The sequence below is a fragment of the Phalacrocorax aristotelis genome, chromosome 3 (assembly GCF_949628215.1).
Source record: "Phalacrocorax aristotelis chromosome 3, bGulAri2.1, whole genome shotgun sequence".
Classification (NCBI taxonomy): Eukaryota; Metazoa; Chordata; class Aves; order Suliformes; family Phalacrocoracidae; genus Phalacrocorax; species Phalacrocorax aristotelis.
This window is the reverse complement of record NC_134278.1, coordinates 98355790-98377899: the sequence shown is the minus strand read 5'-3', so window position 1 is coordinate 98377899 and position 22110 is coordinate 98355790. Positions and strand designations below refer to the sequence as shown.

The 22110-nt window shown below is 39.4% G+C and overlaps 1 protein-coding gene across 2 annotated transcripts in view; it reads right to left on the bottom strand.

Moving 5' to 3' along the window:
- Nucleotides 1–22110, bottom strand: part of FBXO11 (F-box protein 11) — a 77604-nt gene that overhangs the window by 54270 nt on the left and 1224 nt on the right. The window lies entirely within an intron of this gene.

Here is a 22110-nt window from a genome sequence, read left to right as displayed (position 1 = left end):
AAAACGTCAGCACAGTAATTTAAAGATTTGATTAAAAGCACTGAAATATAACTTGTTAAAGTGTTCTGCAGTTATAGAAACTCCCTTCTTTTAGATTTCCATAACATACACGTTACCTCATTCCTTCCCAACTGTTACACTCAGTTTCATTTCATCATCTTCCTGGTGCAGAGGTTTGACAGGAAAAACCACCAATACCAAGCGTTTTACAACCTAACTCCTGGTCAAAATATCATAGGGTACTTCCACAACCTTGACCAGCCAAGTGAAACATCACCAAGCCTTAACAAACATATTATGTCTATATAATAACAAACAGCTAAAGGGTTAGCAACTGATGAGGTAATTGTAACCAAAAAAAGCTATTTAGAGTAGTGGCAACCTTTTTACAAAATTGAATGCTGATGAGTAACTGATCAAAACATCACTTCCAATTTCTTTAATTATATCTACAGAAAAAAGTAGAGAAGATGTCTCAAAGGTGATCTGCAGAAGTTTTAACAGGAAGACTCAAGCTGCTTTCCTCCTCACCTTTCCACATTAAAGACTTTTCCAAAAGGTAAAGAGGTATTTGTGTTTACCCTGGAAGGTGGGCATGAAGACAGCCACAGAGAAATAACAAAACTGCTGCCCGACAGTGTGATTTAATTTACACTGCTCAAATGATGGTTACAACAACCAGGGAAAAAAAAAAAAAAAAAAGGTTTCATTATAGAAGTAGAGGAAAAGATCTATCCCTTGCCGCTAGAGTTGAGAAAGAAAGCAAGCTGAAGTCCAAGACATCCAACAGATCTTCCTCAAGAGTATTAAGATGTCAAAATGAAGTGCTAGGATGGGGACAGAGCATTGATAACCTCCCACCTCTGTGCAGAAGTAAAGACCTCTCGGGCACAGTGACCTGAGCAGAGGCTTGCAGTCCTACCAGGTACATACCCCTGGGCTGTTCACGCTGCGCTCTCCCATGGCTGGAAAGGATGGGTGTCCAGCTGAGTTAACTGCAGCAAGCTCTGCTCTCCTCCTATCCCCATCTCCTGCTCTGCCAGTCATTCCTGTTTATGCCAGGATAGGTGGTACTTGTAAGTCAACTACGTCATCTACTTAAGGGTGATCTTCAAAATTTATCTTTTCCCCCCTATATCTTTTATCTGGAATTAAATACTTGATACTACTGCTGTACACCAGCTTTGTACAAAACTGTAAATATGCTCCTGGTATGCAATGAGATTATTCATTCTTTTTCCATATTTTATTTAAAATAATAGAAGTTTTTAAAAAAATCAAGAAGTGCTACTGTGCCAATTCATGGTTTCAAGGATCTTTGCAAGTGTCAACTGAAGCATGCTAGAACACATGCTGGCTGAAAATAGTAAAAAACTCACCTGCTAGACAAGATCACACCAGCTAGAAAACCAGAGTAATAACACATTCAACCTCCTACACCTTCACTCTAAATTACAGTCAATTTGCTAAAAGTGAAGCCACACACGATCACTCTCCCTTACAAAGTATGTTCTCAAATTAATGAATCTACAGACTGCACTAAGATAGTTACATAACATCAGCAAATCAAATTTATTTTCCTGGCCCTATTTTCTGACAGTCTTTGTAATGATCATTTTAGTTTCAGTTTCCTTCATCAAATCATCCTGTCACAGTTTCACCTGTCCAGAACTTACCACTGACACACCTGTAAACTACTCAGTTGTTCCACTGGTACTAATTTGCAGTGGCACCTGGAACCACAGCCAAGTTAGTCACTTCAAACACTTAAAGTAGAGGGGAGAAAACCCAAACTTACCCTGAAGAGCTCCATGGACATGGCTGCAAGCAAGACTAGAAGAGAATGCAGGACACAAAAAGTGATCATGTTGAGTGCGTTTTCACACAGGCATATTGACTGTGCAGCGTTTTGAGGTTATGTGAACAACACATCTCTGTCCCTGCTAGCTTGTCTACAGCCATCTCTTCTAGTTGATCATCTGGCATGATGGCCACACAGTTTAAGAACCCTGCCATCAAAGACTTGCTTGAAACCGACGGAGCCAATTCAGTGCTGGCTGCTGCCATCTCAAGATACTCCACTTGTTCCATAAGCACATAAATGATTAATGTCTTCCAGAAGTAGATGGGGAGGGTTTAAGAGACATTGCTGCTTGTTTTCTTTCAACCATCACTGCTATACAGCGGGAGTAGAATAACTATTTTCTATGAACTCCTTTGAATTTAAATACTGCTGAAAATTGCTGGTGACAATAAAGGAGTATCTAGTGAACTACAGTTTCCAGTGTTTGATCGGAATTACTTTACCTTGTGCTAATGCTTTAGGAGATCAATTCAGTACCAAAAGTCCTTAATTTCATTAACCACATTCATCCCACGTTTTCTTCACTGAACTCGCAAACTATACAGTCATGCACATTACCGTGCAATTGAAATTTTGCTAGAATGGCCACCTTTTCCCTCCACCCCAAAGACAACAACAGCATCTTGATGCCATACAAGCATGCACATGTTTCAGAAACACACCACGCCCAGAAGGTCTTTGGGAAGCAGTTAAACTTGTGAAGAAAACACACAGCCCATGGTTTCTCTATGCTCCAAAGGGCGGGCTGGACAAGTGGACATTATTCAAACACTGTGAAACCTAAGGTTTCCAGCCAGCAAGGCTAGAAGGAAGGCTACTTTGAAATACAGATTACATCTTGAAGAACCCTGTCATTGTACAGTAGCTGGCTGACAATATCTTTTCCCCCCCTAGATGTCAGAGCACATGCCACTATTGATGACTAACAAGTAAAGGAACACAAAGAAATTTTGGTGCATCAGTCAAACCATGATTGAAAAACTATGAAGCCTGACATCAAATCAGGCTGCTATCTTTGAAGTTAATACTTAACAGTCAGTGAATTATTTCATGTCAGTGCTGCATGGATTTCTGATACTGGCAGAAGATGAGAAACAGGCCAGAGCCTGAACTATGATAGAATGGATCTTTATATCCAGTTGACAGAAACAATGGACACTAGTAGCACACAGATGCACGGCACTATCTACAGTGATATTCCGGGAAAATATTACAGTAGTTGGAAGTGTCCAGTTATAACCAGAAATGAACAAGTAAACAAAACCGAGACATCACCATAGAGATTTAGTTCCATTAACAGACACCTCTCAGATATGTTTTCAAAGTATAAAAAAAATATTTCCAGAAAAAAAATTCCACTTTATATCTCAGACTCTCCAAGGACTTACAGGAGGTTCTGTCTTTGGTGGTGCAAAGTTCAAGACCTGCGTCACAAAATAAGAGCTATGCATGTGTGCATGCAGATAAAAGGTAATTAAAAAAACCAAACCAACACAACACAAAAAACCTTAAATATTGAGAAGAGTCACAGCCCGCTTCATTCTGCTCCTGTCCTTTCACCTTTCTTGGATAATTTGATCCTGGAAGACTGCCATGCTTCAGGGAACACTAGCCAATGCCAACAATTCAGCCCCAATCCAGTACTAACCATCACTTCTAGATAACAAGAGGGTTTTATTGACCATCTAGCAACTTTACCTTGAGGACAGCCTCTCTGGAGTATCTAAGACTTCCTAGAGGAAAGCCTTGCATGCAAAGCATCTACAGACTGATGATACCTTTTACACAGCCACTCCACTTGCCACATCTACCTTCTCAGCAGACCAATGCCTATCAATAGTATAGTGAGTATAGAGCACAACCTCAGTACAATGACTCATAGTTAAGTTTCAAATCCTATGCATGCAGAACGTATAAGACACTGTTCATACGGAAGCATAAAAAGCCCCCATTACACAACTACATTCATCCAGTCTGTTATATTTGAAGTGCACGCATAGCTGCAAGCAGATTCAGTATCGCTGAATACTCAAAAGCACAGAATCCTTCATGAGTTGTTCTTAAATCACGAGCATTCAAAACATTTTTAGCAAGTAAAATATATCTTGTGCACTCAACTTAAGGTATGCCACATAGGTCACAAACGTAGTTAAATCCAGCCTACCAGATAAGTGGATGTTTTCCTCCACTGAACTAAAATATACTTGTCAACTATTAATTATACTCCATCCAAAACATCATCCTTAAATCTCTGTTCGTTGTTTGTTTTTCCACTAGCAAAACTAAGATATTCTAAGTGTCCTAATATGTATCAAGGATATTTTACAAGTGACTTTGGTTCAGCACATGGACTATTAGCCATCTTTGTTATATTCATGCTCAACATAGCCACAAAAGATTGTCTTAAGATGTATTCTAAACCACTGTCAGATTGAACTCTTGAAATGTTTAGTCTCAAACTATGGCTAATTTAAAAACAAACTGTTCATATTTTACAGACTGAACAAATAAGCATTTTATATTAAAAATGCCACTATAGTTAATAAAAATTACATGTGAACAAATTACTTCAATACCATTTTACACAGAATACAGGTTTTAAGAATAATTCTTTAAAGTATTAGCTTTCAGCATGCATCATGCCTCACCGTTCTGACATTAATCCAGAAGTTTTCTATAGCAATGTTTACTCTTTTTCCTCCACATGCATCAATATCCATCCTCTATCCAGATGCTCTAAGTAGGCCAATTGGGTCAGCTTTCTGGGGCTTAGCTGATTACTGGGGGTTTTGTTCCCAACTTCATAAACTAGTATATTATTTGGAACAAGTATTCCTTCTCAGAACATTCTTCCTCTGTTAAGGAAGGATGGCTAGTATTTATCAAGAACCATAAATCCCTTTCCAGAAGGCTCTTCATTTTTTGAAACACAAAAACAGAATTCCACCACCATCTTGCCTCTTCCACATTTTCATCTTCTGCTTACTTTCTCCTCATATAACCTAACAGAAAGCTGTGAGAAGCACAGCTTCCTTTGTTTCAAAATCTGAAGTATTTCTTCTATCTGATCTTTAAGTAACATACCAGTACAGACAAGATTAGATAATGCAAAGCTTCTGTAAAATTTGAGGTTTCAATGTTTTGGACTACAAATTTTACTTACAGTAAAAGCCATGGAAGGCAGCAAAGGAGGATTCCAAACCTACAAATCTGTACACAAAGTGACCAGCCACAGCCACTGTTCCCAAATACTTAAAAAAGTTTAAGGCATAAAGCACAAACAAGAGGATGAAGCCTTCACAGCAAAATTCCCCAGTACATGCTACCTCTTTAAACATTACTTGCTTTTATTATCATTTAGGCAAAGAAATAAAATCACTCCAGAACACATCCACCCATTTCTAAGATCCTCCCCTTCAGTTCATTCTCATGGAAGCTCAATACATCTAGCACCCACCCTTCAGTAACAACAATATAAAACATTGCTAAGATCATCTCTTCCTCTTCATCAAATTGCATCTGCATCTCTGTCCCCCACTAGGATGCATCCAACCACTGAGTTACCTCCACTTTTTTGACTACAAAGCAGACTTCTCCAAGTGAGGTTGAGATTCCCACATTTGGTCATTCAGTTTTAAGGACTAAAAGAGACTGCAGGACAAGACACCTGCCCTGAGTCAGGACACTTACTGGCATTTGACTCTCCTCTACTCCTGCCATCCTTAATTGGAAAATTATAAACTTCTCTCTCCTTGCAGTTGCCAACTACTCCCTGTAGATGCAGCTGGGAATAGATACCCTAAATCTTTTTTTCAGCAGAAAAATCATCTGCCTCACTTGCAAGGAGCATTCAAAGTTTTGAGTTTCCAAATATCCCCATCCACCTACTTTTTATTATCTGAGTGTGCACATAGGGTACATGAAAAGTAAGACAGCTATAATAATAAAGACAAAAAAACCCAAAACAATAGCTTGGGGGGGGGGGGGGGGGGGGGAGGGAATATGAAAGAGGGACATCAACCAAGCAAGCAACCCAACAGTCAAGGGACTCCATCATCAACAGGATTACTGTGACATTTCCTCTCCTACTGAGGAGCAAGTGAGACCTAAATTCTTGTGCAAGAATATACCAGACATAATAAGTTGGAAATGGGGGAGGGGTGGGGGGAAGCACTGAAAAACAAAAAACAAAACCACCCAACCAAACAGTAACCATTCAGAGTTTAGGTAATAATAATGACACTAAAAAATTATATTGACCTCTATATCTATTTCAATTAAAAATAAAGTTCTGTAAGGAAGAAAAAATATCATTTTTCTTTTTTCAGTACACCCTCCAATTCTCCTGAATGGGGATGGAAGGAGAGGAGTTAATACATACTTATAAGTTCCTATTTTCTAGTAACTTCTCCTGTAGCTTCAGCCAAAGAAACTGCTATTCATACCTTCTTCCCAACACCCACCCCCAATGAAAGAGCTCTGCTGGTGCTAGGTAACAGCTATGTGTCATACTAATATCTTAATGGCTATGTGGGCAATATAGCAGTCCATGCTACTCAACCAGGAAAAAAAAGTACATACATTGGCACAATGTATGAGGAACAGTCACAAGCAACTCTATAGGTCTTGTATACAGGCAAGAGGCTGACAGCTCCTTTAAGCAATATACACCTATGACTTTAATTAAACATAGAGAAAAGCAATTCACATATATTGGGGCTCCCATCTGGTACTAAGCATACAGTAGTAACAGATATTTTCTGGATCAAGTGCACTAGTCAAATGCAGTTACCAGAATGAAAAAAAAAATTAATACATTAAACATTTATAACAACCTAGACTGGAAGAGTAAAAGTCCTATTTAGAGCTCAGACTAGATTTACTGCCACACAGTAAACTGTTGAACACATATAATTAAGCACACACAAAACAGTATTATGCTAACAAGACTTTAAGAGCAGCAGGTTGGTAAAGGACTAAGACCATCTTTCATTGCAGCAAGCTCCTCTTTATTCCAAGGGTGAGAACCACTCACACTACACGTGGTGCCATCTATTAGTCAGAAAATGTCAGCATTCCTGCAAAGTGAAGAGCTGTGAGATAATGTAACAGGTTTTGAAAGATTTGTTAACCACGTTTCACACTTGAGAGCTAGTGCCCTCAAACTTAAAAAGTAAAATAAAAAGTCACATCCATTTCAAAAACAAAAATCCAGTTTGGCTACTTCAGCTTAGATTTTTAGGCAAAAAAAAAGCCTTTTAAAAATATCTTTCGTGCTCATTAGAAAACAAATGGGAAAGGAGAGGAGCTTTCCTCTAATGAAAAGAAATGCATTGTGGCTGGAGATCTGCAAACCTTCAGCTATGACAGTGTTAGGAATGGAAGAAAATTATACAAAGGGAGAACTTCTAGAACCAACACAGCAACAAAATTGCCAATGACACAAGTGCCAAAAGAAATCTGGTTTGGTGCCCTTAGCTGCAGACATCTTGAGTAAAGATCAGTTCAAAATGAATTTTCATCTTCTATAAAGTCAAACCTTACTGTGAACTAGTTGCTCACTGTAAATACAGAGGACTTCTGGATCCCCAACGAAGAGGATACTTGTGATAAAAAGAAGGGAAGGAAAAAGCTGTACCACCACCACACATTCTCCCCACTCATCACTACAAATGCCACTGGAGACAGGAGACTAATGTGTATTAAAACACAAGTTAAAAACAATTTAAAAAAAGTAATACCAGGGCTCCACAGCCTCTCCACCCTCCCCAGTGGGACAGCCTCAGACAAGACTGCAGGGTTGACAACATAGAGCTGTCTCTAATGTGTCTATGAAGAAGTGTGGTGCCAGAGTAAAGACCAAAATCAAGGCAACTAAGTCATGGACTTGAACATCTCAAAATACTGACAATATCAGGCAAATCCTTTAACAGATACAATTACACTGGAAGTAATTTTTGAAGTCCCACTGAACTTCTTTTTGCCAGTATAAATGAGAACAATAGTTTGTCAGTGCCCTTTCTGGTATTTATGATTATAACTTTTTATTCCAAGTCATTATATTTTTTTTAAATCAACTGTACTTTTCAGATTGAAAAGTACAAGAGAACTAAATACTATTTCCTGGAAATTTGAAGCAATTAAAGACAAATGCTTCCACTACATCTGAAAGCAAAAAAAGTTTCCCATCAAAAATTTGCTTTCACCTACCAAATGATATAACTTAGTAGGCAGCTCTACAGAAAATTTTCATTCCAGGCTGTTCCCTGAGCTACACATAGCAATGAGGAGATGCTTCGGACATGTCCTACTGCATGTTAATAAGACCAACCTGAACAGCCTGGGGCCCCTACCAATTATTTCTAAACACTGGAAAGGCACAATCAACACTGAGGCAGAATCCAATACCAAACTAGTGTCTCTCTCAGAAGCACAAAGTCAGTAAATTCATGTTGCACATATTCCCTTTAATGGTCTTTGGTCTACTGGACATGCTAGAAGAGTGAGGAGAAATGGACAGAGCACATGTATGCCAGCTACCATCATCTTTATAAAGGTCCTTTTAGAGCAGCCAGCAGCTGGGTAAATGAGAGCAGAATATCACCTGCACCAGTCCAGATTATGATTGAGGATTAAGAATCCATTAATGAAGTTACACTGTTTCCTACCCTCTACCCCCAGCCTATCAACCAGCTGTATGGGATGAACAAATAATAGCAGTTAGACTTACGCAAGAGCCAATGTAAAATGGTATCCTGGGCTCCCTGAGACTTCCCAAAACCAGTAAACTATCAACTCATTCCTAGTCTTGAAAACCAAAACCAAAAGTCAACCAACCAAAAACAGAGGGATCAGTACCCCCTCTTCTGATAAAAGTATTTGAAGCATTTCAAATTAAAAGCCACATATTGACTGCCAGCTAGTGTTTTCTCCAACTACTTGCTTTCCCAACAATTACCTTTCATAAATCCATAGTCTTCCTCAGATAAAATGATGTTGGTGGTGGTTTTTTCCTCTCTCTGCTCACAGCATCATGTCCATATGATCAATACCATTAAGAGTTCCCACATCCTTACCTGTAAGATAGTTTCTAAAGAACAAGTGCAAAATCTAAATGCTTGAGTCTTCAGCATGATCCTTTCTATAGGTTGTGTCTCAACATATTTCCTTCAGTATTTTTGCTTTCACAATATAACACTGCATTTTAGTAATAACGTATAATTTGCATGTGCCATATGTATGGTTCAGTGCATCCACAGGCACACCTATGGCTTCACAACTGTCCCATTACTGTTATATCTCAAAACTGCAAGAAATAGTCTGTAAGGACACAGAATACAAGTTAATAGAACATAATTTATTCTCACAGAAATGCCCACTGTTCCTCTTGGGGTTTTTTAAGTTAATTGCACAAACAATTAAGGCAACCCCTACTCTCTTCCTTACCCGCAAATAAGGGCTCTGACTGACATGCAGTGGCAAATTATTAAAAAAAAAAAAGTCTGCCAGCTGAAGCAAACCTCAACCCTGCCAGCTGCCCCTTAGAATACAAGTTGTTGCCCCAATGACAGATGGCCATACAGCTCACGTGGCAATTCAAGAGCAGCTCCAGTTTTCAGCCTAGCGTAATTGAGCCAGCCAACTGCAATTCCCGTTTACCTTAATATGCTGCCCTGAAAGATTAAAGCACCACCACAACCATATTTGAGCCAGAGATACTTGCCTTGAACAGGGATCAGCTGCGAAGACATAACAAATGACAACTGAGAGCAACAACTCTCAGTCCAGCCGTCTACTTCTTATTGTGGGACAAGCTGAGCACTAAAATAGGTCCAGAAAGACGACAGGTATTGTACCAAGAAAGACTGTATAGTTCAAAACTAGACTGGACCAACCATGGGAACTCAAGAGCACCATGTTCAATTCTGTGCTTTGCCACAGATGTGGTTCCATGATTAAGTTAAACCACTTTAAGAGCATAAGACTGCCAGAAAGAAGACTACAGACCTTTTCCCACCAGCTCACTCACACATGGCCAGTGACTGTGCAGATGCATTGTCACTAAAAACAAAGGAAGGAAGAAGCAAAGCACCACTGAGAAAATCCCTTTTGGTGGCAATCTGCAATTACACTGCTTAAACCAGCATTGAAACTGTGCCTAAAGGCTTCCCTGATGATTTTGAGCAAGTTACGCCATTTCTTTACACTTTCATTTCCTACTGCTGAAGTCAGAACAATGACACTTCACTATATCCCAGGTGTGCAATGAGGACAGTCACAGACACAAATGAAAGTCTACAGGGCACAAGAGTACTGCAAGGCAAATATCCAAATTAGTAAAACAACGGGGATCCCTTACCAGTACCTGAAATTACTCTAGGCCATCACTAGAATCACTGTAAGAAATGGTGGGGTAAGAGACATTTTCCCACATTTACTGGAACCCAAATGCAAGACATTCAGGCAGAAGGGAAGGTTCAAAGTTGAGTGCACTGATTAGTATCTTTTTTACATCATGGAATGCTTGAACAGCTCTTTCCCAAGTAAACCCTTAGTATATACAAAAATAAGGATTTCTGTGAAGATATCAGTAAGTCAGGAACCTTCTGGACTAGAAATTGCTCCTTACCCTCACTCTACCCACTGCATTACTATTACTAGAAATACTGAAAGAGGAAACGAAAGAACCACTGAATTAGTCCTCTTATTTCAAAGAGAAAAAGTTAAATACGTACACATACGTATGAGCCTATTCTTAAAAGAATAAAGTCACTAAAAAAGTAATTTCTTATTTAATTTAAATTCCTAAGATCATTAAGTCTTTTACAGAGACTCTAACAGAAGTTTTATCTAGGTGGGGAAACTTAGCCAGCTAGGTTTGGAGAAAGGAATACTTCAGAATTTTGCCTCCACATATGTGAAAAATACCTGATAGGCAGGAAGAAGAGGCATGCCTTGGGAGGAAATTATCACTTATCTTTATTAATAAAAGAGGAGCAAGTTGATTTTTTTTAAACTGACCTACAAAACCAACACAAGCAGGATTTGTAGATACCAAGTTCTCAGATCTTGCTATTCTGATCTTAGCCTCTTTCTCAAACCATATTTTAATTCCTCTAGTTTGTGAAATCAAAATTCACTTTCTGTAATATATTCTGCCACTTCTGCAGTACTAAAGAATTTGGGTGAAAGAAAAAAATATATCCCAGAAATCTTACAAAAGAAACCTTAACCAGGGTCAAGCAGTTCCCCCAGCCACCATAATGCAGACACAGTATTTATGTTACCGAAAAATATAACCTTTCTGCCAACAGGACCCTACATACAAATATTAAGAAAAATCATAGCGAGTGTTTAACACAGTATATACACATAACATTAGTGTCTACATCTGCATCAAAACATCACAAAGATACTAAACCAGACCACTTTTTCAGTTTTTCTTACTATTTAAAACTTGCTCATTATGAAGGTGGTAATTATTTCCACCACTCAAGTGACAGAAACAGTTCATCATTTCTGCCTTCAACAGACTCCATCTGTTTGCTAATAGTGGTAGTCCAGAGGAATGCTGGAGGTCCAACCTTGCTGCTAAGGAAGAAAAAATTGGGGTGGCACCCAAAGTATATTTAGTCTGGAAATCACTGTGCTCAACTCACTGGGATTTCAGCATGCTCAGTGCTTCAGCTACTGTTCTTCATTTCACAGGATTGTATAACAGTTCTGAATCTTACACACACACAAAAAAATTAGCAGCACACAGCGCTCTTCGTTTCATTTATTTCAGTTGTCTTAATGACCAAGATCATAAACTATGCAGTCAGTCTGCTGGGATTTACCCAAGAACATGGTAATGAAGCCACTCCTACAGCATCAGTGGATGGCAGGTATTGCTTGGTAGGCCTTTCAAACAGAGAAGTTAAAAATCATGATTTTTCCAACACTACCTATTTTTAACTTCCACCATATTTATTAATCAGCATAAGAGCAACCCACAGCAGAGCACATGCTTAAATCTTCAGTTTCTTGAAAAAGTTATCCAGAAAAACATAGGCCAAAAAAAAAGAAATTATCTTAAACTGGACTACCGCATAATATTAATACTGAAAATTTCAGATAAAATTGTTTAAAGTTAGTCTTCCATTCTTCTTTTTCCCCACATTATCACTTTTTTTTCACAAAAAAGTTAACATTTCTTTTATACTTACTTTTTCTTTTCAGCCCAATTATGGAAACTATAGCTAATAGCTATAATAAAGCAAGAAGCCTCTAACAGATCAAGTGCTTATTTCAACATTACCATGAACAATATTTTTTCCTTTAAAATTACATATTAAGGTTATTTTGTCTATACCTGAAAATCAGAATAATTTCACCTCTTCTTCTCTGGCATTTAAAAAAATCAGTTTAGATGAGACTGAGCTGTCAGAAAACGTTATTTCCTATTAACACTTTTAACATTAACAAGCTCAGGTGTTCAAACATTACTTAGAAAAATGGGAAATACAACATCACATCAACAGGTACCATGACAACTTCATCTTCGGAACAGAGCTTCATTAGACACCCACTGAAGCTACTCACGTATGCCTTTTTCAGTTACTTACGCCTTTTAAATTAAGGTAAAATTTGACAACAGCAAGCATCCATACTGATACCGTCAAGTGTATCAGCAGATTATTGATCACAAGCTGCTGACCAATGAGCAGCTGCTGCTAACAAATTTGGCAAGATATGAAAGGGTCTAAACCCATTATCAAAGGCCACCTGAAGTCATCCAGGTATTACCCGTTATCACAATCACACCCATTCTTCTTCTAATCATCCAGACAGCAACAGTAGCCCAGAGCGTTTATCTCCTGCCTTCCCACTGATGCTTAGCTAGCCAAATGACTGCACAACTTGCGTTGAAGGAGGTTCTCTCAACAACAATCTGAAGCATATGCCTTAGAGGCTCAATTACTATATAGCTTCGCAGTGTGTTAAAAATGGAGCCAGAGAGGAAGCTCCAAGTGGATCTGAATAAAATGGTTCTTTTGCGATGGAAAATCCGCTACTCATTTTCCTATACTGCAACCACCCTAGGCCTTCAGTCTTGCAGCTTCCAAGGTCACAAAGGATGGATCCCAGCTGTCTCCTGTCCCTGTCCATGATCTCGACTTGGGCAGCTGCAGTCAATGCAGGTCAAAACAGAGCCAGTGATATTCCAGAGTAATATCTGGTTTATTTGGAATAACTGATCTTCAACAACTGTTGAAGACGATGAAAGGGCAGAACCTTCCTGCCAAAAAAAGATGGTCACACATCTCACCATGTTCAGAGAAAGGTGAAGTGTCACATCTTGCCACAGACCAACAAAACAACCATCTAAACAAAGTTGCTGTCCTTCCTCCTTCAAGACAGCAACAACTTGAGGAAATAGCGAACATTAATTTGAACAGCTACTACACACAATTTAATTTGATTACCCAACAGCATTTGGGTCATCTTTCTGGTCTCTTGCTTTCCCAATAGTCAAGAAAGGCTTATTTAGCCAAAAAGCATCTCTTTTGTCCTCAACTCTTAGAAAAATTATTAGAATTGGAAGTTTGGTTATGCTTCTGCAGCACAAAGTTCTCTAAAGATATATTGACAAACTTTCACAACTATTTATTTCTCAGAGGACTACAGCAAGTCTGCACCAAGGCCTATGTCTTAAGACCAAATTCCAAGTAAAGAAAAAAAGTCACACCTTTCCACTCAATTTCCCCAAGTATGAGAAGCTTGGGAACTATAAATATTATGCAATACCTCCTAAAAAACTCTCATTGGCCAAATGAGAATGAAAAATAGGGTATTTTTTTATTTGTCATATACACATAGGATCAGTAGTGCAGTAATTAACCAGATTCATCTGTGGGAGAAGGGGAAATGACATAGATTCAAGAGGCAGTTCTGAGTTTCTCTTTGGGAGCCTTAGAAATTCAGTAGGGCAGCAAGACAGGGTAGCAATATCTATTTTTCCATATCCATTTAAGTAGTATTTTAGATTTTTAATAATTATCGATGAACCAGACTGGATAGCTATGTATTTACTGTTGCAAAATCAAATTTCAAATAAGAACTACACACTAAAGAGAAAATCAATTGTTTTACCTTTCATGTCATTTCAGATCAAATTCAAGTGCCATTGTGGTCAGTGGAAATCTTTCAGCTAGCCAGGATTTTCAGAACATCCAAAGGAGTTACTGCAGTGTTAGAATTATTTCAATTACCAAGCATCTTCTGAAAGAACTGAAGATAAAACCTACTTCTTTAAAAACAAGACAGAAGTATACCAAGACACTGTGAAATAAACAACTAACTTGTGGTGTTTTGAAGCATACCAATAAAGCTTTCGGAAGTTTTGCTGAAGAAAAACGTACCTTGTAATTATACCATCTGACTGATTTTCAGGGTAGCATCTTTGTAGTATTCACTCCTTCAGCAAGGTATGATCTCAAAACAGCAACAATACAGGAAACTGTGGCGAAGCCCTCATCTTACTGTTGTGCAGATACACCCAAACTAGCTCGGGGACAGAAACTGCATTATTGTTTTAGCCAAGGCACTCCAGCAGGTCTAACAATCCACGTGGAGAAGGGAGTGCCTTGAAAGAGCATAATGAAAGGGGGTCAAGCTAACTCAAATTACCTTTCATTTGCCACAGGCTAAGAGCATACACATGAACAATTACTGTGAATCAGATACCACAGATCAGCTGACATATGGTAACCTGTCATCCTACAATAACTCGTCCAAATACAAAGACGGCTTGAAATTTAGACTGGCTGTAGAGCTACAACTCACCCCTATTCAGAAAGCAAGAGATTAGACCCTCAAACCTTTACTTCTAGATGTGTAAACTGAAAAGAAGCAACATAAGAGAACCCACATATCAGAGCCCTTAAGGCAAATAGGCTGTTTCCAAACACTACAAACTGGGATTACCAAAAGGAAACAGTTACTACAACATGACCTAGTCATGCTAACCAGTCTTTTGGTATAAAACATGCACACAGCATGATGACCATGAGACTGCAAATTAAGCTTTTCTGGACAGTGGTTGTTTAAAACAAGTGTAATAATTCCAAGTACAGTTGTTCATTTTGCCTTGTAATGGCAATTCACAGTAGGACAAAACCCAAGCTTTTGCTTCCCAACCTCATTCCCAAGAGTGCTTGTTTCTCTACGCTGTGTTCGGCAGCTAGGAACTTAAGAGTCCTCTCAAATGTAAGGAGGAGTAGTCCTTCCAGTGGCCTACAGCTAGAATAACTCACACGTGCTCTTACTCTTCAGCCCCAGTATTTGCCCAGCCCAAGAGCAGTGTCTGATAAGAGGTTCAGTTCATTTTTAAAATCAGTTTTCAAAAATAATTGCAAAAACCATCATTAAACAAACAACCCTAATCCAAACACCTACCAAGCTCAGTGAAGTCCAGCAGGACAGAAAATCTGAGGAAAAACTTTATATACTCTGTCAACACTAGACTGGCACTCACATGGTAGAGCTAGACAGCTGAATCAGTTTTTTGGAACGCAGAACCAGTTGCACAAGAAGATGAACACTACTATTTCGATATCAGAATACCAGTAATATCTGGTATGTATTGGAAAGATATTTCTAGGCATTTTTGCTGAATAAACTAAGTAGAACCAAGAAAATATAGCTGTTACCAGAAACAAACCTAGCCTCACTGACAACGTTTCTAGGCAGAAAACAACTATGCAGCAGTTTGAGCTCCTAGAACAAAGCAGTGCCTGAACTCTCACATTTAAGACACCAGGAGGGCCCTGACAAACCTGGCAATGGAATGGAAACTGCAGGTTTCTGTTACAACGAACAGTAGGTTTCATTGTATGTATAGTAGCACACATTGTAGAAGAGAGCGCCATAGCAGCATTTTGAGAGCTCCTCTCAACCAGACAGGACCACTGCCAGTCACTCTGCAAGGCTCCAGCCTCACATGACAGCTAAACTGACCTAACAACGAGGGGCAGTCCCACCTCCTTCCTCCTCCTCCCAACCACATAAGTGATGGCCACTTAAACACTCAAACTCTGCAGTTAGTTAGTTCCAAGAGCTAAACCAGCTGACAGCTATCCAGGGTGTTTTGGAGGCTTCATTTCTGTGGCGATCTGGTTCAGGGAGCTACAAGCACCAAGAAGCACATGGGGCCAGAGCAGGAATAACGGAGAGACCCCTCCCTCTAGCAGCCAGGCTCTAAATTAGTTAACTTATCAAAATGCAACTAAAGGAAGTATCTCAGGGGAGTGCATAAAAAATAGTCCCTAAAAGCCTGCTGAAAGAACTGTATGTTTTACAAGTGTTCATTTGTTGCCCGTCTATGTCCTCCCAGCCTCTACATATGGGCAAAGATTTTAAGAACAGGCAGCAGCATAACCAGCAAAACTTAGTTACTGAGAAGAATCACAATAACCGCTAAGCAAGTTACTTTTTAAGAATTATTCCAGATTCAGAGATTTTTAAACACCTCAAAAAAGAGTTTGTTGAGCTTTCTGATAGGAATTACAATTTAAATGATAGGAGGTTCTCCTAGAATGTCGTCTTTACTTCAGAATCTACACCTAGATCTTGCTCTCCTCTTTTACAACAATTTAAAAGTCTTTTTAAAAAGTAGCAATACATTATAAAAGCAGAATTTTGATAGATGTTCTATAATTTTACTGTATTTTTTACCTTGCTTTTTTGCCCCCTGCCCCGCTCATTTAATCAAGAACTGAAGGACTCAGTAAAATCCCAGGTTATATTCAGATGCTGCAGTTTAGTACCATGAACAATAACAAAAATCACCAAGTATTCTTCCCTGTCTATTCAAGTGCTGAACAGAGAAACACCACATAAGCAAGAAACAAACAGAAGTACTTACCAACCAGAAAACATAAGAGGATTAGGTAATGACAAAGTCAACTGAACAAACCTTTCATTTTCTCAATTCCAGTTAGTTCAGTCATATTTTCTTCTCTTCTTTGCTTTTATTGTCCACACATTGAACAGTTCTGATTTACCTTCCGTACACCATCTGTTATATAACACTAAATATATTTAATAAGCGCAATTTATAAATCTTAGAAGCACGCTACCTCCTCTTCCAAGCAAACCAAACAGTTAACAGCCACAATCTGAAAGGGGAAGTTTAAGCTCTACCACAGGTGACCCACATTACAACACACCTGGTGCATACTCACTCCCTTTACAGAAGTGACCCAGACCTGAGGGTGGGCCAGACAAGTTGTCCTTGCTGCAGTGACAGCCCCCTCTGGCTGCCACCTGGCCTCCCTGATGATACTACTGTGTATGTGCAGCCTAAGTGTGCTTAATGTGCCGAATAAACACACGCACACAGCAGTCCCTCTGTACAGGCACTGCAAATTCAGCACTTGCTGGGCACACCAGATTTACCATGCTGGTGAGGAAACCACCGATGTAAAGCTAGCTGCAAGCCTGATGTTCCCGGGCAGCTGCTGGGCTGACAAAGCACTCACAGTGCTCCAATTCTATGCATATACATTAAATCCTCCATATCCAGCGCACATAATTCTTACTATGCCTAATACCCTGCACACCTGCAGTAAAAGCCTGACACACACTGGACAGCTTTGGCCTACTCAGTAACTGTGATTCTCGCAGGAAGTAACAAAGCAGGAAGGCGACACAGAGCATAACCTTCCCCCAAAGCAGAAAGGTGTCAAATAGATTGATGCAGGAGACTTCATTACTTCTTTACTTAAATCACTGGGCTCAAGGTTTTTGTAATATAGAAGCTAAATAAAAAAAGATTTGGTATTTCTGGGAAACATGTTGTTAATGGCCTTACAAATTACCAAAATACACCAAAACTATGGGCAATGAACGCTACTCTGCATATCAAGAACAAATACACTTGGTTTTGATCTCTCCAAAAACATATAGAAACTTTAGCATAAATTTAGGCACTTGTCCTACATGAAGGACAGCAGAGGTACCCAGACACTCCTTCGTGCTCCATGATGCAGAATCAGGCTTTGGGAAACAGAAGCTGTACTTGGAAGTACCAAGTTTATAGATTCTAACCTTTTATCTGTAAGGTAGACCTTAGAGACTTTTCATTGCAGAAACAAGGATTACACATCCATAGGTAAATATGAGTTTTCACAGCCTAGGACTCTCTTTGAAGGATTATAGAAAGTCCTGTATTAGATTTCTTTCCACCTGGAGCAACTGATGCCTGACTTCTTGTTTTCTTGCCATAAGGGATGATCCTACAAAAACTGAAACCAATTTAGTTGTTTTGATGCAAGTCTGGACATTTGCTTCAGAATAAGAGTCATTTAATTCAGTTACTCTTACAGCCCAGCACACACCAATGGTGCCTTTTGGTGCATATAAATATGAAAAAAATAGTATGCACATGCTTACACACATGCACTTGAAACAGGGCCAGATAAAGACTCCTTAACTTCCCTGAGATATTTATCTCAGCACTACAAAATTCAAGCTTTGTGAGCAAGAAATCTCCTGGGGCTTAGTTTCTACATGTTTGAATCTTACACAGCCTAAACCTACTCTTTCGCCCAGTACTTCAAACCCTCATGTCCCCTATACAGACAAATGACTAATTCAATTACCTTGTGTGCTAACAGGCCAGCTGGTTGCTGCTTCTTGGCATGGGTAGAGAGGCTAAGTTATAAAATGTCTTTCTCTCATTGTCTTCTTCCTCTGCCCAGTCAATAATTTCCACAAAACTTAAGAACTTCACACCCCCTTGTCAAATCTGGTTGAAATGAGCTAACAAGTTCAGAAGTTGCAGAGTGACAGACAGACTGCATGGGTGTATAAGTCTTGTTTTCTTTGGAAAATAGATTGGGGGAGGGGAAGAAGCAAACTTGCAAGGTAGGTTTACAGGCTGTATGTATTAAATATGCCTCAACTCCAGTAGTATTGACCCAGCTTAACCCAATCTAAATTGGAGCTGCCACAGTCCCACCACACCTACAGGCATTCAGTGTTATACCTTCCCTTGTACTGGTACTTGTGCCAAAAATCAACCTGGGGGAAAAGAAAAAAAAGCAGTGAGCATTTGGCGCAGGCAGCTCCAGAGCCAGCTCACTGCCTTGTCACATGAACACCACTACCACGTAAAAGGAACACGCAGGATTGTGGCAGACACAGCTGCCATGGTGCTACATGTTTGGTACTTAACAGTGTGCAGGATCCAGTCCTAAAAGCACTTAATAGTGGACATAAAGCTCAGAACCTCACCAGTACCATATCCAGTTATGTGCTGGCATTATCAAGAAGCACATATGCACTAATGTTATTATTCTGAGAAGAACAGAAACAAGAAAAAAAATTTGTATGTGATAGCTCTAAGGTTGACAGTTTTAGCTGCATTCTGAAAAAGATTTTTTTATTTTAATTGCCTAACCTTGTCTTCTTCCTAAAGCTGTAGCCAAACCTATACCCTCAAGGAAAAAAAAAACAGCACTACTAGAAAACACAGGAATATTTAAACCCAGACATCACCCAGCCCAGATTTCCTTTTGGGCAGATCATTGTCCCAAAGAAAATGAAAAGACCCATCTATCTGTATCCTTCACAGAATTCCAAAAAACACAGAATAAACCACTGGCAACCCCACTGGTGACTGGGGGGAAGATCAGGAGGGAGAAGGTAAAACAGAAGCAGCATAGTGTAGCCAGAGTGGCTAATTTAGATGGAGGGAGGTGTGAACAGCAGAACATAAGGCAAAACATCTTGGGAAGTATAACCTGATGACATCTTATCTTGGCCATAAAACACCGCGAATTTGGGGGAGAAAAATTTTTTACCTGCAATCATTCATGATCTCCCTTCCCCACTAACCAGAAGGCAGGTACACCAACCTTGTGTATCACGCATAATATAGATAGCATGATTATGCATTCATTAGATCTATTCATACATATAAAAAAATACATGAAAATAAAAATCACTTCACAGTATAAAACACAGATTTGTATGGTTTTTTGAACCCTTACAAGGAACCTTTGATGGAGGATTTTTATAAAACCATGTTTTCCTAGTGATCTGTTTAGTAGTAACAGGAGTCACAACTCAATTTTTACCCAGTGGTGAAAATGTTCACGTGCTTACCAGGGACTGTAACAGCTGTTACACAGTTGCAATACACTGTCTACTTAAGGCAGCATTAAATAATAAATAAAGCTCAAGACCTAGTATGCATTTTACTAAGCTATATACTTTAATGATATAAAACAACAAGAAATTCCAAAGATTAACTATGCGCTATGTTATCGACTCTCTTCCACGATATTTGTACTTGTAAGTACTCTGCTGTAATATGGAGGAAAGAAATTAATAACAAAGAATAATTTTCATTTAATCACTGCTGCACTCACATTATCTAATAACAGGTTTTTTTAAACAAATTCAAGCCTAAGTTTAATAGAAACCCCTTCCTAATAACTTACACTGCTTCTTTTGTACAGCCTTTTTAAGGATGACCTACATTCCTTGGGAATAAAGGTGAAAAAAGTCACCACAGACTTGTGTGGTATAGTCTAACCCTTGTATATTGGCTTACAATTTAGCAGCATTATTCATCATCCTTCTCAGTAACAGCCCAGCACAAAGTGATCAAAGTCACGGGTAAAATCAGCATTAGCTTCCAGAGATAGTGGACCAGACCTTGCAAGTTCTGAGATAGGAACAGGAACTGCACTAGAGACACCCCAAATGTAGATATAAAATTACTAGCAAAAGACCCTAATGCTGTAGATACATTTTTGGGCAAGGCAGACCTAGCGCAACTGACCTTCAAAAATGGAAGGAAAAAGCTAGCTAGTGGTGATCCGTATGGAACAGTAATTTCAGCGAACTGTGGAGCTTGATTTTGTTACAATTTTATCACCACTGAGTGGTAAACAGCAATGAACAACGTAAAAAAAAAAAAAAAGCCAGTGTAGAGTTTCACAGAATGTCAGACTACTGCAAATAAATTGCAGCCTCATATTTTAACAGCAAAAGTTTCTGCCTGTATCTTTAGCAAATTAATAACACACAAACAGTTCGAGACAGGTAGTCCAATGTAAAACTGAATAATCACAGCATTTAATCCAAAAGCACACCTTTCCGGGTGCCTTTTAGAAGTTATATTTTCATCAGTTAAAAAAAAATAAAAGAGTAAACTGTGGGGTTGAAAAAAAAAAAAATCTATATTCTGCATATGAAACATCGATGATGAAAATCCTCAGTGCATGTCATTGAGAGGAGGAAGTTCTTTTCATTGGGTTTTTGTTTGGTTTTTTTTTTAAAATGTCAGTGCACCAGAGAAGTCATTTTAATTATATAATTACTGAAGATTTTGGAAGGTTTACACAAGACCCATAATTGGGCATAAGACATCACATCCTCTGGTTATATACACAGCAATCTGGTCTGGGTAACATTCTTTGCTCTGACCAATGTGTGCGGGGGGGGGGGGGGGGGGCGGGGGAAGGAAGGGGAGGGAGGGCAGGGGGGAAGGAATGGAGAATTAAAAATACTTCCTCAGATTAAATTTTCCTTACTTCATTTGCTTAAAATGTTTTGATTGCATAAAACGCACTGAAATATTTATCACGATGCATCTCCGTAGTTAAAACACCTCGTTCTCGATGTGATATCCTAGATACTCAAACAAAAGACATTCAGATGACAATGAAGGCTCTTTTTTTATTTTAAAAAGACATTTGTACATCTAAAACTGCACCACAGATCAGTCTCCTTTATCATGCCAGAGTTGTGACAGCCAATGCATAAAAAATTAAAATCCAATCCACCAGATAAGACATGCAAAATGTCTCCTCCAATCCCACCCCCATCTCGCCTTCAAAAAAAAAAAAAAAAAAGAAAAAAAAAAGAAAAAACCCAGCCCTGCACAGAGGGAGCACACGCACACTCGCACCCCCAGGAGCCATCACTGGGGCGACAGTGCCAGGGCTGAGACACCACCACCCCCTCGCCCCCACCCCCGGCACCACCGACCCCGCTCCGGGCTCCGTTCGGGGACAAATCCCCCCTCGCCGCTTCCCGATCCCCTCAGACAATGGTGCTTCTTTCCCCCATTAGCTCCAAATTGTCAACATTTTTACGCTAGGCCCCGGCCCCACCGCCGCGGGTGGACCCGCCGTGTAGGGCTGGGTCGCGGGGGAACGGAGCCCCCCGTTCCGATCCGGCCGGCTCCG